A 16,327-nucleotide genomic window follows, 5' to 3' on the forward strand; every position below is an offset into this window, starting at 1 on the left:
GTCTGAATCTGAAAACAGCAAAATTCAATAGAAACCGTAATCCGAACATCATTTCTACCAAAGCAGGTCAGCACAGTGGAACGCTTCTCTAATGAAAAGCTATCCTCATTTGTGCTGCTACATCTCCTCTGGAAGTCACATGAAGGTGAGGATGTTAGAGGATTCTGGCATGTTCAGTGTTTTCTGCTTGACTGCTCAGCTTTTCATTTTCGTCACTGCTGTAATTTGCTTTCATAATGCTCTGCTGCTTTTCATGTGATATTTGCCCTATACGCAAATGTCAGAATAGGGTTTTGAATAATATATTTAAGATGACCTCCATCTTGTATTTGTAAATAAGTAAGTACTGCACGTGAACAGGAGAGTTTGAGAAAGAAAAGACTTGTTTTATTGGAAGTGAAAATGAAAAATCAGCTGGAAGTGAAGGTTAGAAGTTATAAAACATATTATTATAAACACTTTAATTCTTAATTAAAATATTAATATAAAAAGTCAAGCAAGCCCAGCCCAGGTGAGAAAAAGTAACGCATAACATTACTTTCCATAACACAATATTGTAATATCGCATACCTTTTAAAAATAACTTTTCTCAACACTGCATTAAAGATTGTAGTGGGAACTGGGAAGCATGCAATTTTACTGAAATTAATAAAAAGTGTTAACAATTAAAAAATATATTATTATAAAAATTACAAAAAAATATTTAACATATTTAATTTATTTAGCAGATTCTGAGTGATTGCAAAAGTGTGGCAGTTTCACATATAATTTTGCAGCGGTCAAAAAACGGCAAGCATGCAATTAAAAAATGTCTCTGCAGTGGTGTAAAGTATTTAAGTAAATGTAATTAGTTACTATACTTTACTGAGTAGCAAATTAAGATATTAGCAACTTTTACTCTCTACTTGACTACATTTTTGAATAAGTATACTCTTTACTCTAATACATATGCAGTAATGCAGTTACTCGTTACTTTTTGTCTGCGTCCGAAAGAGGACGTGTTCCAAGGTCTGAGGGCATCAACACGTCCGAATCCAATGATAGTTTCTCTTCCTGTCTCCTGAGAGACCTTCGTCTGATGGATATTTGAAGGCAACATAGATGTATCCTTCGCTGCCTTTGATATCCCACAATCCTGTGCGTTCCATTCTGTGATAGTTGAGCTAGAATAATAAAGATGGCATCTGAAAGTTGCGTCTGGTCATCAGTTTGTGTGCAAATGTACATTTTTGATCAACATTTTCCACTTAGGATGTAATTTCTAGCGAGAAATTTCTATTGTAGTCATTAAATAGTACTTTTCACCAAAGCTCGCTCTATTTTGCTGTTGATCATTAAAGCTGCTGTAGGTAACTTTTGAAAACATGTATTTGCTAAAACTGTCATTATGTCCTGACAGTAGAATATGAGACAGATAATCTGTGTAAAAATCAAGCTCCTCTGGCTCCTCTCAGTGGTCCTATTGTCATTTGCAGAAATACACGTTCCCGGTCAGAAACAACCAATCAGAGCCAGGAGGAATGTCTTAGCAGTGTCAATCACGCTCGTGTACGCGCTGATCACACCCCTCTCTTGCACAGCGCGAGCGCCGGAGCGCGAGCCGTCGTTCAAACTCAAGATTGCCGGCGTGCTGCAGCTGTGCTTATGACGGAGAAACAACCTAAACTGCCAATTCTCGAGTGACACCTGCTCATAAAACAAAGAGGTAAAAGGAAAAAGACTGATGACGATAAACAAGCAAAAAAGAAAGAATGACACAGAGCCCATTGACTCGGTGTCAAAACTCTAGCCGCATAACATGTAGATAAAAGGTCACGCACTCTGCTAAGCAACAATTGAAACCTGCTAATTCACTGGCTTGTCATGTTGCTGAAATAATGTACTAGCACACCTTATCTAGCATTATATATCGCTAGAATAATTACTTACTGTAACGTTAGTTACCGTTATATTAACGTTATCTTACTAGCTATTTATAACTTATAGAAAGAGTGCAACGTTATAAAGTTACATGAAGGCTATTGGAAAATACATAATGATTTGAGGACCAAGTTTGTAGTCAAAGTATGAGCAGGCCATAGTCAATGTAAAGCATATTGTTGACGTTTAGTCCCTATTAGTGAATGTGCCATATAACTTTTTATCCGCCGTTATGGGTGGCCCTGTTTATTAGCCTGCGCGTTCACGACGGGCTCCGCTGTGGAGGACGAGCTGTGGAGGGAGGGCTGTAGCGCAGCAGAGAGCAAGGGAGTGGGACCTGGAAGTTGTGCTTGTTCAAATTTTCAGGCTAAGTCAACGTTTTCTCAAAACTCCCTACTGCAGCTTTAATGGTGCTATATGTATTTTTTAGCACCCTCTATCGGTGATGTTTCAAATTGCAACCAATTTTTACAAGAGAGAGCACTCATGGTACACGGCCACACTGAGACTTTCAACACACCGGAGAAAGCATCACACAACATGCTGGAAACTCATGTAAACTCCCACTGCAACGTTACAATAATAGGCTACTTTTATCAGCTTGACGTTGAACTAATGCTCCATGCTCGTACCATGATAACGTTACATTTGTGGTGTTGTCTAGAATAAGGCATTTCACTAACTATTCGTGTATCTTTCACAATTAGCAATGTCAACATAGGTGAATGTATAATAATGATCACGAAAATGGTTAGTGAACTAGACTGAACAATTTCAGTGTAACAGTAAGATCGTAGGAAGTAACATTACCAGAGATGGGACCAAGTCACACATGTGCAAGTCTCAAGTAAGTCTCAAGTCTTAACCTTCAAGTCTCAAGTAAGTCCCAAGTATTTTTTTCCTGGGCAAGTCAAGTCAAGTCAAGTCACAGGCTATGTCAAGTCAAGTCAAGTCAAGTCTTGTAGTAGGTCAAGTCAAGTCCAAGTCAAGTCACCTTATTATTGTAATTTTACCTGCAGAATTTGATCTATGGGCGTCAGTTTGGTTTGAAATGAACAGAGGCGCATTCGGAAGTGCATTTGGGAACAATGACGCATTCATTCACTTTTCTCTTTCACGCAGGTCATGTTTTGAAAGATGGTGTCCTGTAGCTTACTAATTTAAAGAAATAAAAATGTATACAAAAATGTGATGTCCGACTTCTTTTATGAAGAAGAAAGCCTTAAAGGGGTCATATAATGGTACATGCACTTTTACAAGTTGATTGTACTGAAAAGTGTGTTGGCAGTGCCTGTACACAACCATCATATAATGATAAAAATCCATCCAGTGGTTTTGTTTTAATCTCCTTATATGTTTTCCCCTGCCTCAAATCGAGCCGTTCGAGCCTGTGACGTCACAGGCTCGGAAGCCCCTCCCACGATTGTTGAATGACAGCCGCGTTTCAACACAGACCCGCCCTCGCTCGTGAGAGCGAGCTGTCAATCATAGTCTGCGCGGACCGGCGCGGTCATTGTTGATATGCTGGAGCACTGTCTATGAGCAGAATGGCATCTAAGCGATTGTGGTGTTCTGTTCTTGGGTGTAATAACGAACACAGCAGTCATTTTAATGTTCCTAAATCCGAACCGCTGAAGACGCAGTGGCTGAGTTTGTTTTCGAAGGGAATATTCCCCACGAGCAACGTCAATGCTCTCATGTTTGCCCGAATCATTTCACACACCAGACTGCTTTATAAACGAGGGTGAGTATAAAGCTGGATTTGCTAAGTAGCTGCTCATGAAAAAAGATCGGTACCAGATATTCGTGTTCCTGCTGAATCTCCAGAAGAACTGAAGTGAGTGTAACGTTTTATTAAACTTTATATTAATATTTATATCTTTGCAAATCGCTAGCTGCACACTTCACAATGAATGCGTCTAAGGTTTACACTCAGGGTACATTACGGCATGTTTTCTATGTATGACGTTCTCAATATAATTCATAATTCCACGTTTATACTGAACAACGCGTTATGGTTATTGTGTTATTGTGTTACAAACGGTGTACGCACAGAACAGAGGGGCGGGGTGAGCGAATTATCATTTAAAGTCATATGCACTGAAACGGCGTGCTGAAAACAGAGCTGTTTTTTACCAAGTAAAATAAGTGTTTTCTTACAATACTAATGAGAATTTTTAATTAAAGTATATTACAAACTTTTAATTTAGACCCTAAAGAATCATATTAGCTTGTACAAAAATGGCATTATATGCCCCTTTTAAGTTTTCAAAAAGCATTAGACATATGACCCACTATTCTGCTTCGTGTAAGTTATTTATCAATGAATTCAAACGCGTTGGCTGGCGCTGAGCCAGAGACATACGCTCTCAGTGCTGTCATATATCACAACTGTTCAGTGTTTTCAACCACATCATTTTTATTTTAGGTTTCAGACATTTAAATACACATAACTACTAGCAAAAAATATATTTGTAGTTTGTAAAATATACACTGATGTCTATGGAAGCGTCAATAATAATAATTTCCATTATAATAAGACGCACGTTTTATTCATATATACACATTGTGTAAGTAGCTTTACATTTTACCCTATTCTTCTCCCAGTTCACCGGTCACTTACTTTCATGTATTTCGTGAGAAGTTGAGAAATTGACGTGTTGTAAACTAACGTTAACATGGCACCGCCCATTCGCACATACAGCTCAACTAACGCGATCATTATAAAGGTGTTTAAACAACAAAACACATCCACTTACACATATTTGACAATCGGAATATCAGTGTTGCATGTTATAGCTAATACATTTGTGAACATTTTGAATAAAACAGGAAAAATGACATAAAAGCAGATCATTCATTCAGCGCTGTGTTGTGGTTGCGCTGTGTCACTTGACAAGCAATGACGCGTCACCATGAAACATTAAAGTGAGTGACAGGTTCTAAATAACGGTCGCCTAGAAAAACTCACGCTGGGGGATCAGTTAGAATAGTTTAAACTTACTTGTGAAAGGGTTAATGGCTACTTTAGCTATTACATTAGCTAACTACCAACTAACATTAACAAATTGACAAGCACTTACTGGGCAGAATGGCTCTTCAAATGACGGACGAAATTGGAGGTTGTCGTCTGGCTGTCCGCAATGTTAATGTTGTATGTCTTGCAAAGCGCTGTTCGTCTTTTGCCATCGTGTGAATAATTCTTGAAGCCGAAAGCAATGACCCTCGGTACCCCTCCGGCTGACATTTTGATGTGATATCTGATCTAAGTGGGCGTGGTGTGCGTAAGGTACGAGGTATGACTGATGATAGTGTCGTGATCAACTTTAAAACATTTTTTTATATATATTTTATATTCAAACTGAAAACATGATGTGATTAACACTCAAGTCATTCAAGTCATCGTGTCTCAAGTCAAGTCAAGTCCCGAGTCTTTAACTTCCAAGTCCGAGTCAAGTCTCAAGTATTTCATTTTATGTCAAGTCAAGTCACAAAGTCATAAAAATAGCGACTCGAGTCGACTCGAGTCCAAGTCACCAAGTCACAAGTCCCCATGTCTGAACATTACTGTACTGAACGTGTCTGGAAATGTGTATAAACAATATGATAGTAGTGGGATGAGTGACGTTAGACAGTAGATCTAGTACATAAAATAAAAGTTACATCCTAAAGCACCTACTTTTTGTTATCCTGGAAGTCTTTTGTAGCCTATTCATTTCATGTCTCATGTATGTTGTAGTTTACCTTGCTATTTCATTACAGTTTACCATTATTTCAGCATATCTGAAAACTTGTAATTTATCACAATAAAAATAGCGGAGGTCTCTCCATAATTCAAACGCTCTGCCGATGTGTTTCCGTGTTTTTGTCCCAAGTCGATCCGATTGACGTTTGGCCTGACGAGCTTCAGCAGATACATTTTTGTTTTGTTTAGTATATTTATGTGGAGTTTGTGTTGGAGTGTGTGTTGTGCTGGAGGCAGGTCGTGTTTGGGTGTTATCAGATGTCGTTCGCTGCAGTGCCTTCGCATAGACTGTATATGAAAAGGAGAGAGGCTCGGGAGCGCGCGTGCAAGTCACATCCGATGGATTTCGCAGAAAATCCGACCCGGAGACTTCACATAGAAATAGGAATACTGGCCTTCAGAGGTAATAGCAGAACCCGACAAGTGGATCATTGTAATGTGTGATTACAACCCCTTCACACACAGGCAATAAAAAAAGGATTCATTTTAGAAGAAAAGTTACATATAGCACCTTTAAACTGTTACTCTGCCTCAGAAGTCTGTCCGAAGTGCGCAGACGCTGCCTGCAAAGCCATTGCCTGATAGGGCAGCGAGGCAAAAAGTCACTGAGTTTTAGACAAGCGGCAACCTCCCCGTCTCTCTCTTGAAACCAACACGGAAGTGAATTAAACTGCAATTCATCGAGTGGCCGCTTGAGGCTGACTGCAAAAGCGAGTCAAATCTGTATCTCCCCTATGTTAAAATGCCTCACTTCACAGCAGAAAAAAACATGTTTACAGCCTGGTGGCAAATAGTTGTTTTGGTCTATATCGCTAATTTTGCCCTTCATGACGACTGTGAGGGGGGTGAATTTTTTTTACAACTCATCCGTTGAAATTATATTAAGCCTTAAAGTTCTGCATAATTAAGGGCGTGGCCACTTGAGTGACAGGTGGATTGCCGCTGCTTTCACTGCTAGTCGTTTGTCTGCTGTGTGTTAGCGTCACCCTCAGCTGTGTTTGTGCTTTTTTCGGGATTATTTCATACAATTTAATACACGTATTATACCTTCGCCCATGCACGCCGTTGGATTCCGTCGTTGTCGAGGATGGAGAGAGAACAACCAGCGCTGTATTTCCAGTTGTTTCCCTCGCATGCACTAATCTGGATGTCTGACAATTTCATTGCTTTTTTGAGTTTAGATTTAAAAACGTCTGTAGATAGAGACCACACTCGTTATGCGGTACTGTTGCTCTCACGGAACAGATATGCTTATTTAACTTTGTAGTGTAAAATAAAAAGTAACTGTACCGTCAGATGAAATCCTGCAGGTGTCAGAGCTTTCTCTTCGTCCATGCACACTTAAATGAGCGCGGATTTCTAGTGCATTTACTGAACTTCTGAGGTAAAATCTTTAATTGCTGGTTTAACCCATCTGAGAAATTGAGAGGCGGCCCAAATCAGATGATATCAGATGAAAATCAGACTGAATAAAGCTCTTTTACGAACTTGAACTTGACGTGCGATGCCATGCTGACTGACATGTAAGTTATGTGAATGAATCACTGTCACACGCACAAGCTCAGAGCAATATTGTAAGTAACTGTCTGCATGATAATACATTTTTAACTAGCAGAATAATAATGCATCACGATACACATAGTTGACTGCTTGTATGTTGTGAGAAATGTGTGTGATCTGTGTTATGTACTGTTGTATAGCCTACATGCTCTTAACTAATTGCCCCTTTTGGGATTAATAAAGTTATGAAAAAAAGTAAAGTAAATAGTCTCACTTTTAGTTACGTATTTTAACTATTTTAATATTTCGAAAGGCAAAAAAATGAACTTTAACTATTGGCTTTAATCTTCAATCAGCTGTCACTTTAGCGCGAGGCCAGTAGCATATAGCATTAGCACCTCTGCTCCACCCACGTCCCGCCTCTTTGCCCATTTTATTTTATCCGGTAGTGACGAGAGGTGACGCGCTGCCAATATGGCGACGGTTAGCCCCGCCCACTTTAGGCTTCAAAAACGCTCTTCAGAAACCTACGGGTGACGTCACGGATACTACGTCCATATTTTTTTACAGTCTATGGTTTTAGACAAAAGAAGAATATCGCCATCTACAGGGCACTGAAGGAACTACATCTTGTGCGTTTTGCCTTTACTTTCCCAAACTCATCAACAAGGCTACTTTACGCGAATGTGAGTGTATTAGCAGGTAGTTGTGAATTACAGGTGTTTCATATATGAGATGAGAGCATGACTACACCCGGTGATGAGGCCGAAACCAGCACATCCAGTGCAACCAGGCTTGGATTGTTTTCAGGATTGATTTTTTTGTTTGAGCACTTGAGCCTAACTGAGACTTGAGAGTTTGTAGGTGTTTAAGAGAACCTTGATGTATAGCAATTTTGAGGTGTTCAGTTTTATTTTGATTTTAGAAAATAAACACGTGATTGCTCCCTTCACAAATCAACAGTTTCTTGTTTTTCAATGGTATGTCTCTCAGGTGTTGAGGACTAGTGCATCTTTGAGCCTACATTAAGTACGAGTAAAACACTTTGTAATGGTGTCATTTTCGCTGTAAGGTATCTGTACTTTTACTCAAGTATGGTTTCCATGTAGTCTTTACAGGTTCTGCTGGGAAACGTAATGCAACCAATGTTAAGTATTACCATATATAAACAATGAACATGAGAGTTTAAGAAGGAAAAGACTTGTTTTGCTGGAAGTAAAATTGAAGGATGACTCCAGGTTGTTCGTCAGGTGTTCGTTGGGATCGGTGGGGTTTCCCTGATTATCAGCAATGAAGCTCATGTCAACAGCGGCTCCACGCTGATACACCAAATCAGAGAGCTTTGCATGCAGTGTCTTGTGGAAACTGGTCACTTTGAGGTACTTTGCGGATTTGCTGTTCATGAGGTAGTTAATCTCAAAACGGTGCGTGCAGTCAGTGTGTTTACAGACGTGGATTAGCATGTGTACAAGGTGACTTTGAATTTGTAGAGCTTCTTTATGAGAGTAAACAAGCCTGTAACGGTTTGATTTCTTTCTTAACTCCTGATGCTAGAGCTGTTTTGATAGTAAAAGTGCATTGAGTTGGATTTTGCCTTTTTTATTTGAAAGATAAAAGAGCGTCAGCTTTAGGTTGTTCTCATGGTTTCAGACTGGTTTGTACTGTAAAGTATAATGGTACCGAATTATTTATTTGCTATTTTCATATATCACTTACAGTATTTCCAAGCTCAGCAAAACCCATTGTGTGTTTGTTGGCCCGTGTAGTGCATTGCTGCCCTGTGAACCTTGACGGTGCATTTGTTTCTGAAGACATTGGCTTTACACACAGCTCTGTGAAAACCAGGTGCTTTAACCAGTAACCCGGCAACAAGCAGATCAGGACCCGTCATGGTTGACTTCCTCGCTTCCTGAGAGAGAAACTGCTCTTATTTAAAGAGTTAGTTCATCCAAAAATGAAAATTCTGTCATTAATTACTCACCGTCATGTTGTTCCAAACATGTAAGACTTACGATCATCTTCAGAACACAAATAAATATCTTTTTGATGAAATCCGAGTGATTTCTGTCCCTTTGTCGACAGCTACACAACTACCACTATGCAGTGACGTGCGGTGATGTCTTAAAGAGGCTAGGCACTGAGTTATGAAAGCCAGATTACCTGATTTATTGTTTAGGCTAATAATACGTAATAACAGTAGTAAACGTTACGCACAAGCGCAGCATTTATGAAGAAAATGGTATTAACAAGAAATGTACAAATCAGGATGTATATCGTCGTGTACTCTCACAGTCTCTCTCTCTCTCTCTCTCGCACACACACACACATACATACACGCACGCAGAGTAGCCCCAGAGTGCAGTCTGGACGATGGGGCGGGGCGAAACTTTTAGGTGGGGCGACACGTGTCGCTCCGCCCACACCCGATTTTAGTGGTTTATAATACCCAGGGTTGCCAGATTGGGCGGTTTCCCGCCCAATTGGGCGGTTTTGCAATCTATTTTGCGGGCAAAAATGGGTTTGGGCGGGTGGATAAAATTTGGGCTGGTTTCTGATCAGTTCGGCGGGATTTTGTAGCCGAACCACCGGCTCTTCAGACCCTTCTTTCTGCGACCCTCTGTTCAGCAGGCAGCAATCTCACTCACTCACTCACAGCTCTGGCTGACGCACGTGCCCCCTAAACTCAAAACAGACACTCCCACCTTCAGCTCACCGGCACAGCCCTCCCCTCAAACACACTATTTCGCGGGGTTATTTTCCTTATACAATGTAATTGCAATCAGTTTATAAACCCTAGGCTGTAAACTGTAGGCCTACTCCTTGTTTGTCTATGCCGGCTGATTCAACCAGGCCAGCTGTTTAGGTGCAGGATGCACGGGATTCCTTGTGTTTAAACTTTATGAAAAACTTCACATATAAAAAAGAAATATAAAACAAAAACTGTCAAATGTTAGGTTATATAAAAAATAAAACATGAATAAATTATTTTATGATAAACATATTACTGTCTTAAGTTAACTTATAGTTATAAACGCAAATAATAATTGTCATTATTATTATTATTATTAGGCCTATATTTAAGCTAGAAGATGGTTTTATCCAAAAAAGGAACAAAGCAATTCGCCAAATGTCAGTCATAATACAGGTTAGACAATAATAATACAGGCAGGACAAAGATTATCACAAATAAACAAGATTTTGACGCATATCCAAGTGTGTGTGGGAGTGTGGAGCGCGCACTGCATGGCACGGAGGCGCGAGCGCGAACACTTGCATTTTCCTGTGGAAACAACTTAAAATACTTAAAATATCATTTCTGGTCATACAGAAAATAATAATACATCATTCGCAACTACTTTTATTTGTGTAAACTCACAATAAGGAGATTCCCCCTTCTATATGAAGCGCTTTGAGTGTCCAGAAAAAGCGCTATATAAATGTGATGAATTATTATTATTATTATTATAATAACAAGAAAACGTTGTGCTTTTGTAAAATAAAATAAACAATCAGGCGCGCTTTCATGATCTCCGTGAACTGGAGTGCGTCTCAAAAATGAACTGAAACAAAATATAGACTAGCCTACCCAATAAAGCTTGAAATGTCCACTTTTAAAGAACCAATTCGAATCGAAAGCAAATACCGTCTGATTATGTAATCCATATGAATTTCTCTCAAGGTATACATTTTTTTCCATATTAATTTGTGAATATTTTAAATGTTTAATAAAGGGGCAAGAAGTCATATAGGCTACAAAAATAATAAAATACGTCAACATTTATTTTTTTGCGCAGCATTTAGTGTATACAGTTCAAATTAAATTGGTGTTCAAGTTTGCATTTTAAAAATACAACAACCGTTTATTTGAGATTATCCATTACAGGTTTAAAAAGGAAAATCGAATGGACGCAAAAGTACACGGACCAATGGGGAGCCTAATTTTAAAGCTTGTTTGATAATTTCAATGCGTTTAAATGAGAAACAAGCCAAAACCAAATTTGGGCGGTTTTTTGTGCATTCTCGCGGTTTTTGACGAGGTTTTGGGCTGGAAAACCTTGCTGGCATCTGGCAACCCTGATAATACCGCAATCTTATTGGCATAGACGCTTGAGGCACGAGCATGCACATTCCTTTATGTACGAGTTTATGAATTATCTATGACGCTGTTTGGCCGTACTATATTAAGATATTAAGTGATAACCATTGCGATTTCAGTAACGATCAATTGGATAATGTTTTGATGAACTTACGAATGAAGTTAGATGAAGTTACTGTCAAATGTATTCACAATTCACATCGTTTCAAAGCAGCTTTACAAAAAGTCATATTGTAAGCTTTAATATTGAGCAGTTTTATTGCTTGGGGATATCACAAAATATGTTGCTGATAAATAATACACTGTTTGAGATTTAGCCTAGCTATAGCCTACTATGTTAATTTACCCCGCAGATAAGTCAGTGCCACTTTTGGTGGGCAATGAGCATGACTGCATGAAATTACTGGCAGATCAAAGGAGAGATCATTTCTATGTGGGCTGATTTAGACAATATTTTTCCGCATGTCATGCAGAGCTCCTTAATTTTACATCATTCGTTTATGCTTCTTCGTTTTTCCAGTGGGATCAGTGAATAAACATAAACTCGGGATTTTACACAAATTATGATCACAAAATATGTTGTGGTTTTGTAATTTCAGTAAAAAAAAGGATAAATCCGAAAGTGTGTTTTATTTTATTTTTAAGCAAAACCACGGTGACAAATAAGACAGGCTACCAAATAGCAAGCCCTGGCCATTGGGTTATGTGCGTACAATGGGAATAAAATCCGTGCAGGGCTGCAATGTGAAAATAAATATGTTTTTTTGTTGTTGTTTTTTTGTTTTTACTAAAAACAGATGTTATGTTGATCTAGGCTATGTGCTCGAGCGTATTTAAGCAATTGGCCTACATGTTCATATCACTTCTCTGCTGGGTGTTTTATTTATTTTATTACAGCCTATTATAATTGCACAGATTTATAGCAGTGTGTGTTTTTTTATGGTTATGCAGCTAGCCTATGTGTTAATATTTGTAACCATTTTTATCCAGTAGCCTACATGAACACGCAATGCGATGGTGGATGAATAAACAATTTGATTTTTAATATACTTGATGTCACAGTCACAGATAGACAGTCGTAGCCTACATAACCGGTTGACACTTATTAGAAAACATGAATCTTTAAAAAATATAACATAGGGCTTTACAGAACCAATAGGCCCTCATATTGTATGAACAGGTAATCAACCAGGAAACGTGTTTGCCATTAAACATTTTATTTGCACTTTGTACCAAATAATGCAAGCATTGGACAATCTCGTTAAAAAAATGACAACAAAAAACGGTCATGCTTTAGAATTTAAAATCAGCTGCTTACATTCTTACAGTCAATATCATCATTTGCGTAAAATCCCGTTTTTGTGCTGATCCACCGATCCTGATAGAAATATGAAAAAGCCAAGTGAATGACGCACTAATCTAATGTAAAACATCTCCCTCAAGTACCTAACGTCACCAAGCGTTCGTTTTTAAACAATAACTTAATCTATACTGTGTCTTAAGTATATAAAATATTAGCCAATAGATATTAACAAAAATTACCATGGTAAACTGATAATAAGATACAATTAAAGTTAGCATTTAATATTTCTTTGATACGGCCAAATCATTCACAAAATCGTACATAAAGGAATGCGCATGCTCAGACCTGAATCGTTTACACCAATCAGATTGCGGTATTATAAACCAATTAAATTGGGTGTGGGCGGAGCGACACGTGTCGCCCCGCCTAAAAGTGTCGCCCCGCCCAATCGTCCAGACTGCACTCTGGGGTACTACCGCACGCACGTACACACACGCGCAAGCGCGGCACAGGCAAACACCGGTAGTTAATGTCCACTCCAGCATCAGAATACAACCATTCTTAATCCTTAATTTTTGCACAGCGGCCAATTATGACAGCAAAAGTAAAATCACACACTGCTCAATTGAATATGAAGGCAAATGGCTTGCATTAAAGGGTTAGTTCACCCAAAAATGAAAATGCTGTCAGTAATTACTCACCCTCATGTTGTTCCAACCCCGTAAGACCTTCGTTCATCTTGGAACACAAATTAAGATATTTTTGATGAAATCTGAGAGCTGGATCACTCCTCCATACTAGTCCATAGGCTTCTTCAGGGATTGAACTTGCCGGCCTCGAAAAGTTATTAAAGACATCGTTAAAATAGTCCAAGTGACTACAGTGGCTCAATCTTAAGTTTATCAAGCGACGAGAATACTTTTTGTGCGCAAAAACAAACAAAAATAACGACTTTATTTCAACTATTCATTTCCTTCTCTTTGGGCCTCTAGTCAGTTAACGTAGTGTGATTCCGTAGAGCTACGTCACACGTAGGCTCACTATTGGCCGACGCTGGTAATGTGCGTGATGCGTGTGACGTACAACAACAGAAGCTTACGCTATTACACTAGTGAACTGACTCGAGGCCCAAGGAGATGGACATGAATAGTTGAAATAAAGTCGTTATTTTTGGGGGTTTTGCGCACAAAAAGTATTCTCGTCGCTTGATAAACTTAAGATTGAGCCACTGTAGTCACTTGGACTATTTTAACGATGTCTTTAATAACTTTTCGAGGCCGGCAAGTTCAATCCCTGAAGAAGCCTATGGAGGAGTGATCCAGCTCTCAGATTTCATCAAAAATATCTTAATTCGTGTTCCGAAGATGAACGAAAGTCTTACGGGGTTGGAACAACATGAGGGTGAGTAATTACTGACAGAATTTTCATTTTTGGGTGAACTAACCCTTTAATTCAACCACATTTATCAATTCAATATTAAGCCCAAAATAGTTTTTGACTCACCAATCGGTAGATTATTTGTACATAAAATCCATCCGCCGCTCTTTCCTCGTAAAGACGTCGATCACAGCTTTGTAAAACTCGTCTTTACGGGCCTGCACTAGTCCATCTAAGGCTGGCGTAGACCTCCCTCTTGCTATTAACTCAGATTTTGAATTAAAATCGAGCTTGGAAAAATTTCTTAACTCTGTGATCACGGCCGGGCGGTGCTGTCATTTTGACTTTGAATTTGGCAGGGATTAGGCATAGGCTAGCTGTGGTGTAATGACGTTAGCTGCGCAAATGTCCAGTAATATCTCGATTTTAATTGGTCCATGTCTGATATGTAACGTAGATGATTACGGGCATAGCATATTTACGTCCAAAGGCACAGCAGAGTTGTGCTTTTTGCCGTACATGTTAAAGAATACAGGATCGAAGTGCGCATGCGCAACATGGGTTTTTCGCTTGTCGTCTGCAATGAATGGACCCCAAGCACTGCTTATTCTACCATTTGTTTTTTATTTGATTATGCGTAACTGCTACATTTGTCATCGTAACGTCTAAACAATTGGAATAACACCCATATTGCATATATAAATCACAAGAATAAACAGTAAAAATACAAATACAAGTTTATTATGTAATAAACATTTTTATTTTTGAATTTTGGCAGGGTAGGCAGTGCCTAGTTTGCCTATACCCAGACCGCACGTCACTGCCACTTTGACACTTTAAAAAGTTCATTCGTAAAACTAATCCATATGAATTGAGCGGTTTAGTCCAAATTTTCTGAAGAGACTCGATCGCTTTATATGATGAACATATAAAAGTCTTTGAATGAAAGTCTTCCGAAGATGAACGAAAGATTCATTATTGTGCTACGCTACACGTTCGAGCTTCAGCAAGAACCAATGAGGTGTGTTCTCACGCGCCAAGCATGTTCGGTTAAGCTTCAGTTTATGCTTGCTGATTAAATGTAAATAAAAGCCTAAATTCAATCTGTTCATCATATAAAGCGATCGTGTCTCTTCAGAAAATTGGGACAAAACCGCTCAATTCATATGGATTAGTTTTACGATCTCTTTATGAAGTTTTTGAAGCGTCAAAGTGGTAGTTGTGTAGCTGTCAATGGAGGGACAGAAAGCTCTCAGATATCATCAAAAAGATCTTCATTTCCAGAAGATGAACAAAAGTCTTACGTGTTTGGAACGACATGAGGGCGAGTAAATGATGACAGATTTTTTGGGTGAACTATCCCTTTAAGTCTGAAATAAAAATAGCGTTTAATGAAATGAATAACGAATGTTATAGTTGCGGAGCTGCTCTACATTAATATTCTAACATAATCTGGTTGGTGAAGAATGAATAAGAGAGTGTGTGATTGCTGTCATGTATTGGGCTCATAGAGGTGTTTATGCATTTCTAATCCTATACCAAATATCTTAAATGTCATATATTCAACATGAGCTAAATATCTGTCATGCACTCTATGGTTCTGTCCAAAAACCTATAGTACACCATCGTCTTTGCTGTATACTTTATACTTCTAAGCAAGGCAACATCCTAAATGAAAAAGAACATCATAAGGATTATTAGGAGCATTATTTGGAGCACCAATGGTGTTTTTATTTACACAATGCATGCTTTGCTAAATAAATAATGCAATTAGTTCATGCAGCATATCATAAGATAAAGCATCATTAAAGCAAACATGGCATGAACACTGGAGCAATGAAGCTGTCAAGACCATTGAAATGAATTTGAGCGGTTCCACGGGAATAATTTGAACATCTGAAGCTTTGGTACATATTTGATTTCCATGCCCTTTTCACATACGCCTGTAAGTGGTTCTGCTCGAACAGCTACAATGAAATGTCATTACCTTGAGCTTACCGATGAGAAAGTCTGTATTTTTATCCCTCCTGTGAGAATGAAATATTCCCCACGGAAGAGAGCAGCTCCTGCGTGGTGTGGTTTGCTAACCGTAATTAACCCTGGTGTTTATCGGGCTGGATTTGAGCGTGTTTCACCCACACAAGGGTCTCTCAGTGGAAGAGAAAGGTCATTCACAATCAGAGCCCAGAGGGGAGGCCTTGCCCTCTCGTTCTTTACCTCTCTTCTCTTACAACATCAATCACACTCTCCCCCAAAAAAATCCCGTTGAAGTTGTTTTCCGAGGTGCTCGCAGCCAATCGCTGGCGTCTGAGGGATGATTGTTCAAACAGGCGACTGAAAAAACAATGTGCCGAATTGATGTGGTTCGTGGTGAACAAGAAAGGTT

The 16,327-nt window shown here is 38.9% G+C and overlaps 1 protein-coding gene across 6 annotated transcripts in view; it reads left to right on the plus strand.

Moving 5' to 3' along the window:
- Positions 1-16,327, plus strand: part of grik1b (glutamate receptor, ionotropic, kainate 1b) — a 51,598-nt gene that overhangs the window by 6,620 nt on the left and 28,651 nt on the right. The window contains exon 1 of one of the 6 annotated variants that reach the window (XM_056238614.1): positions 31-145. The exons of the other annotated variants lie outside the window; for them this stretch is intronic. The gene's annotated coding sequence lies outside the window, so the exon portion shown is untranslated. Of the gene's footprint in view, positions 1-30; positions 146-16,327 lie in introns of those variants that run through there. 6 annotated transcript variants of the gene reach the window in all.

This window comes from Rhinichthys klamathensis, unplaced genomic scaffold (assembly GCF_029890125.1).
Source record: "Rhinichthys klamathensis goyatoka isolate OS25496 unplaced genomic scaffold, OSU_Roscu_1.1 h1tg000527l_1, whole genome shotgun sequence".
Lineage (NCBI taxonomy): Eukaryota > Metazoa > Chordata > Actinopteri > Cypriniformes > Leuciscidae > Rhinichthys > Rhinichthys klamathensis.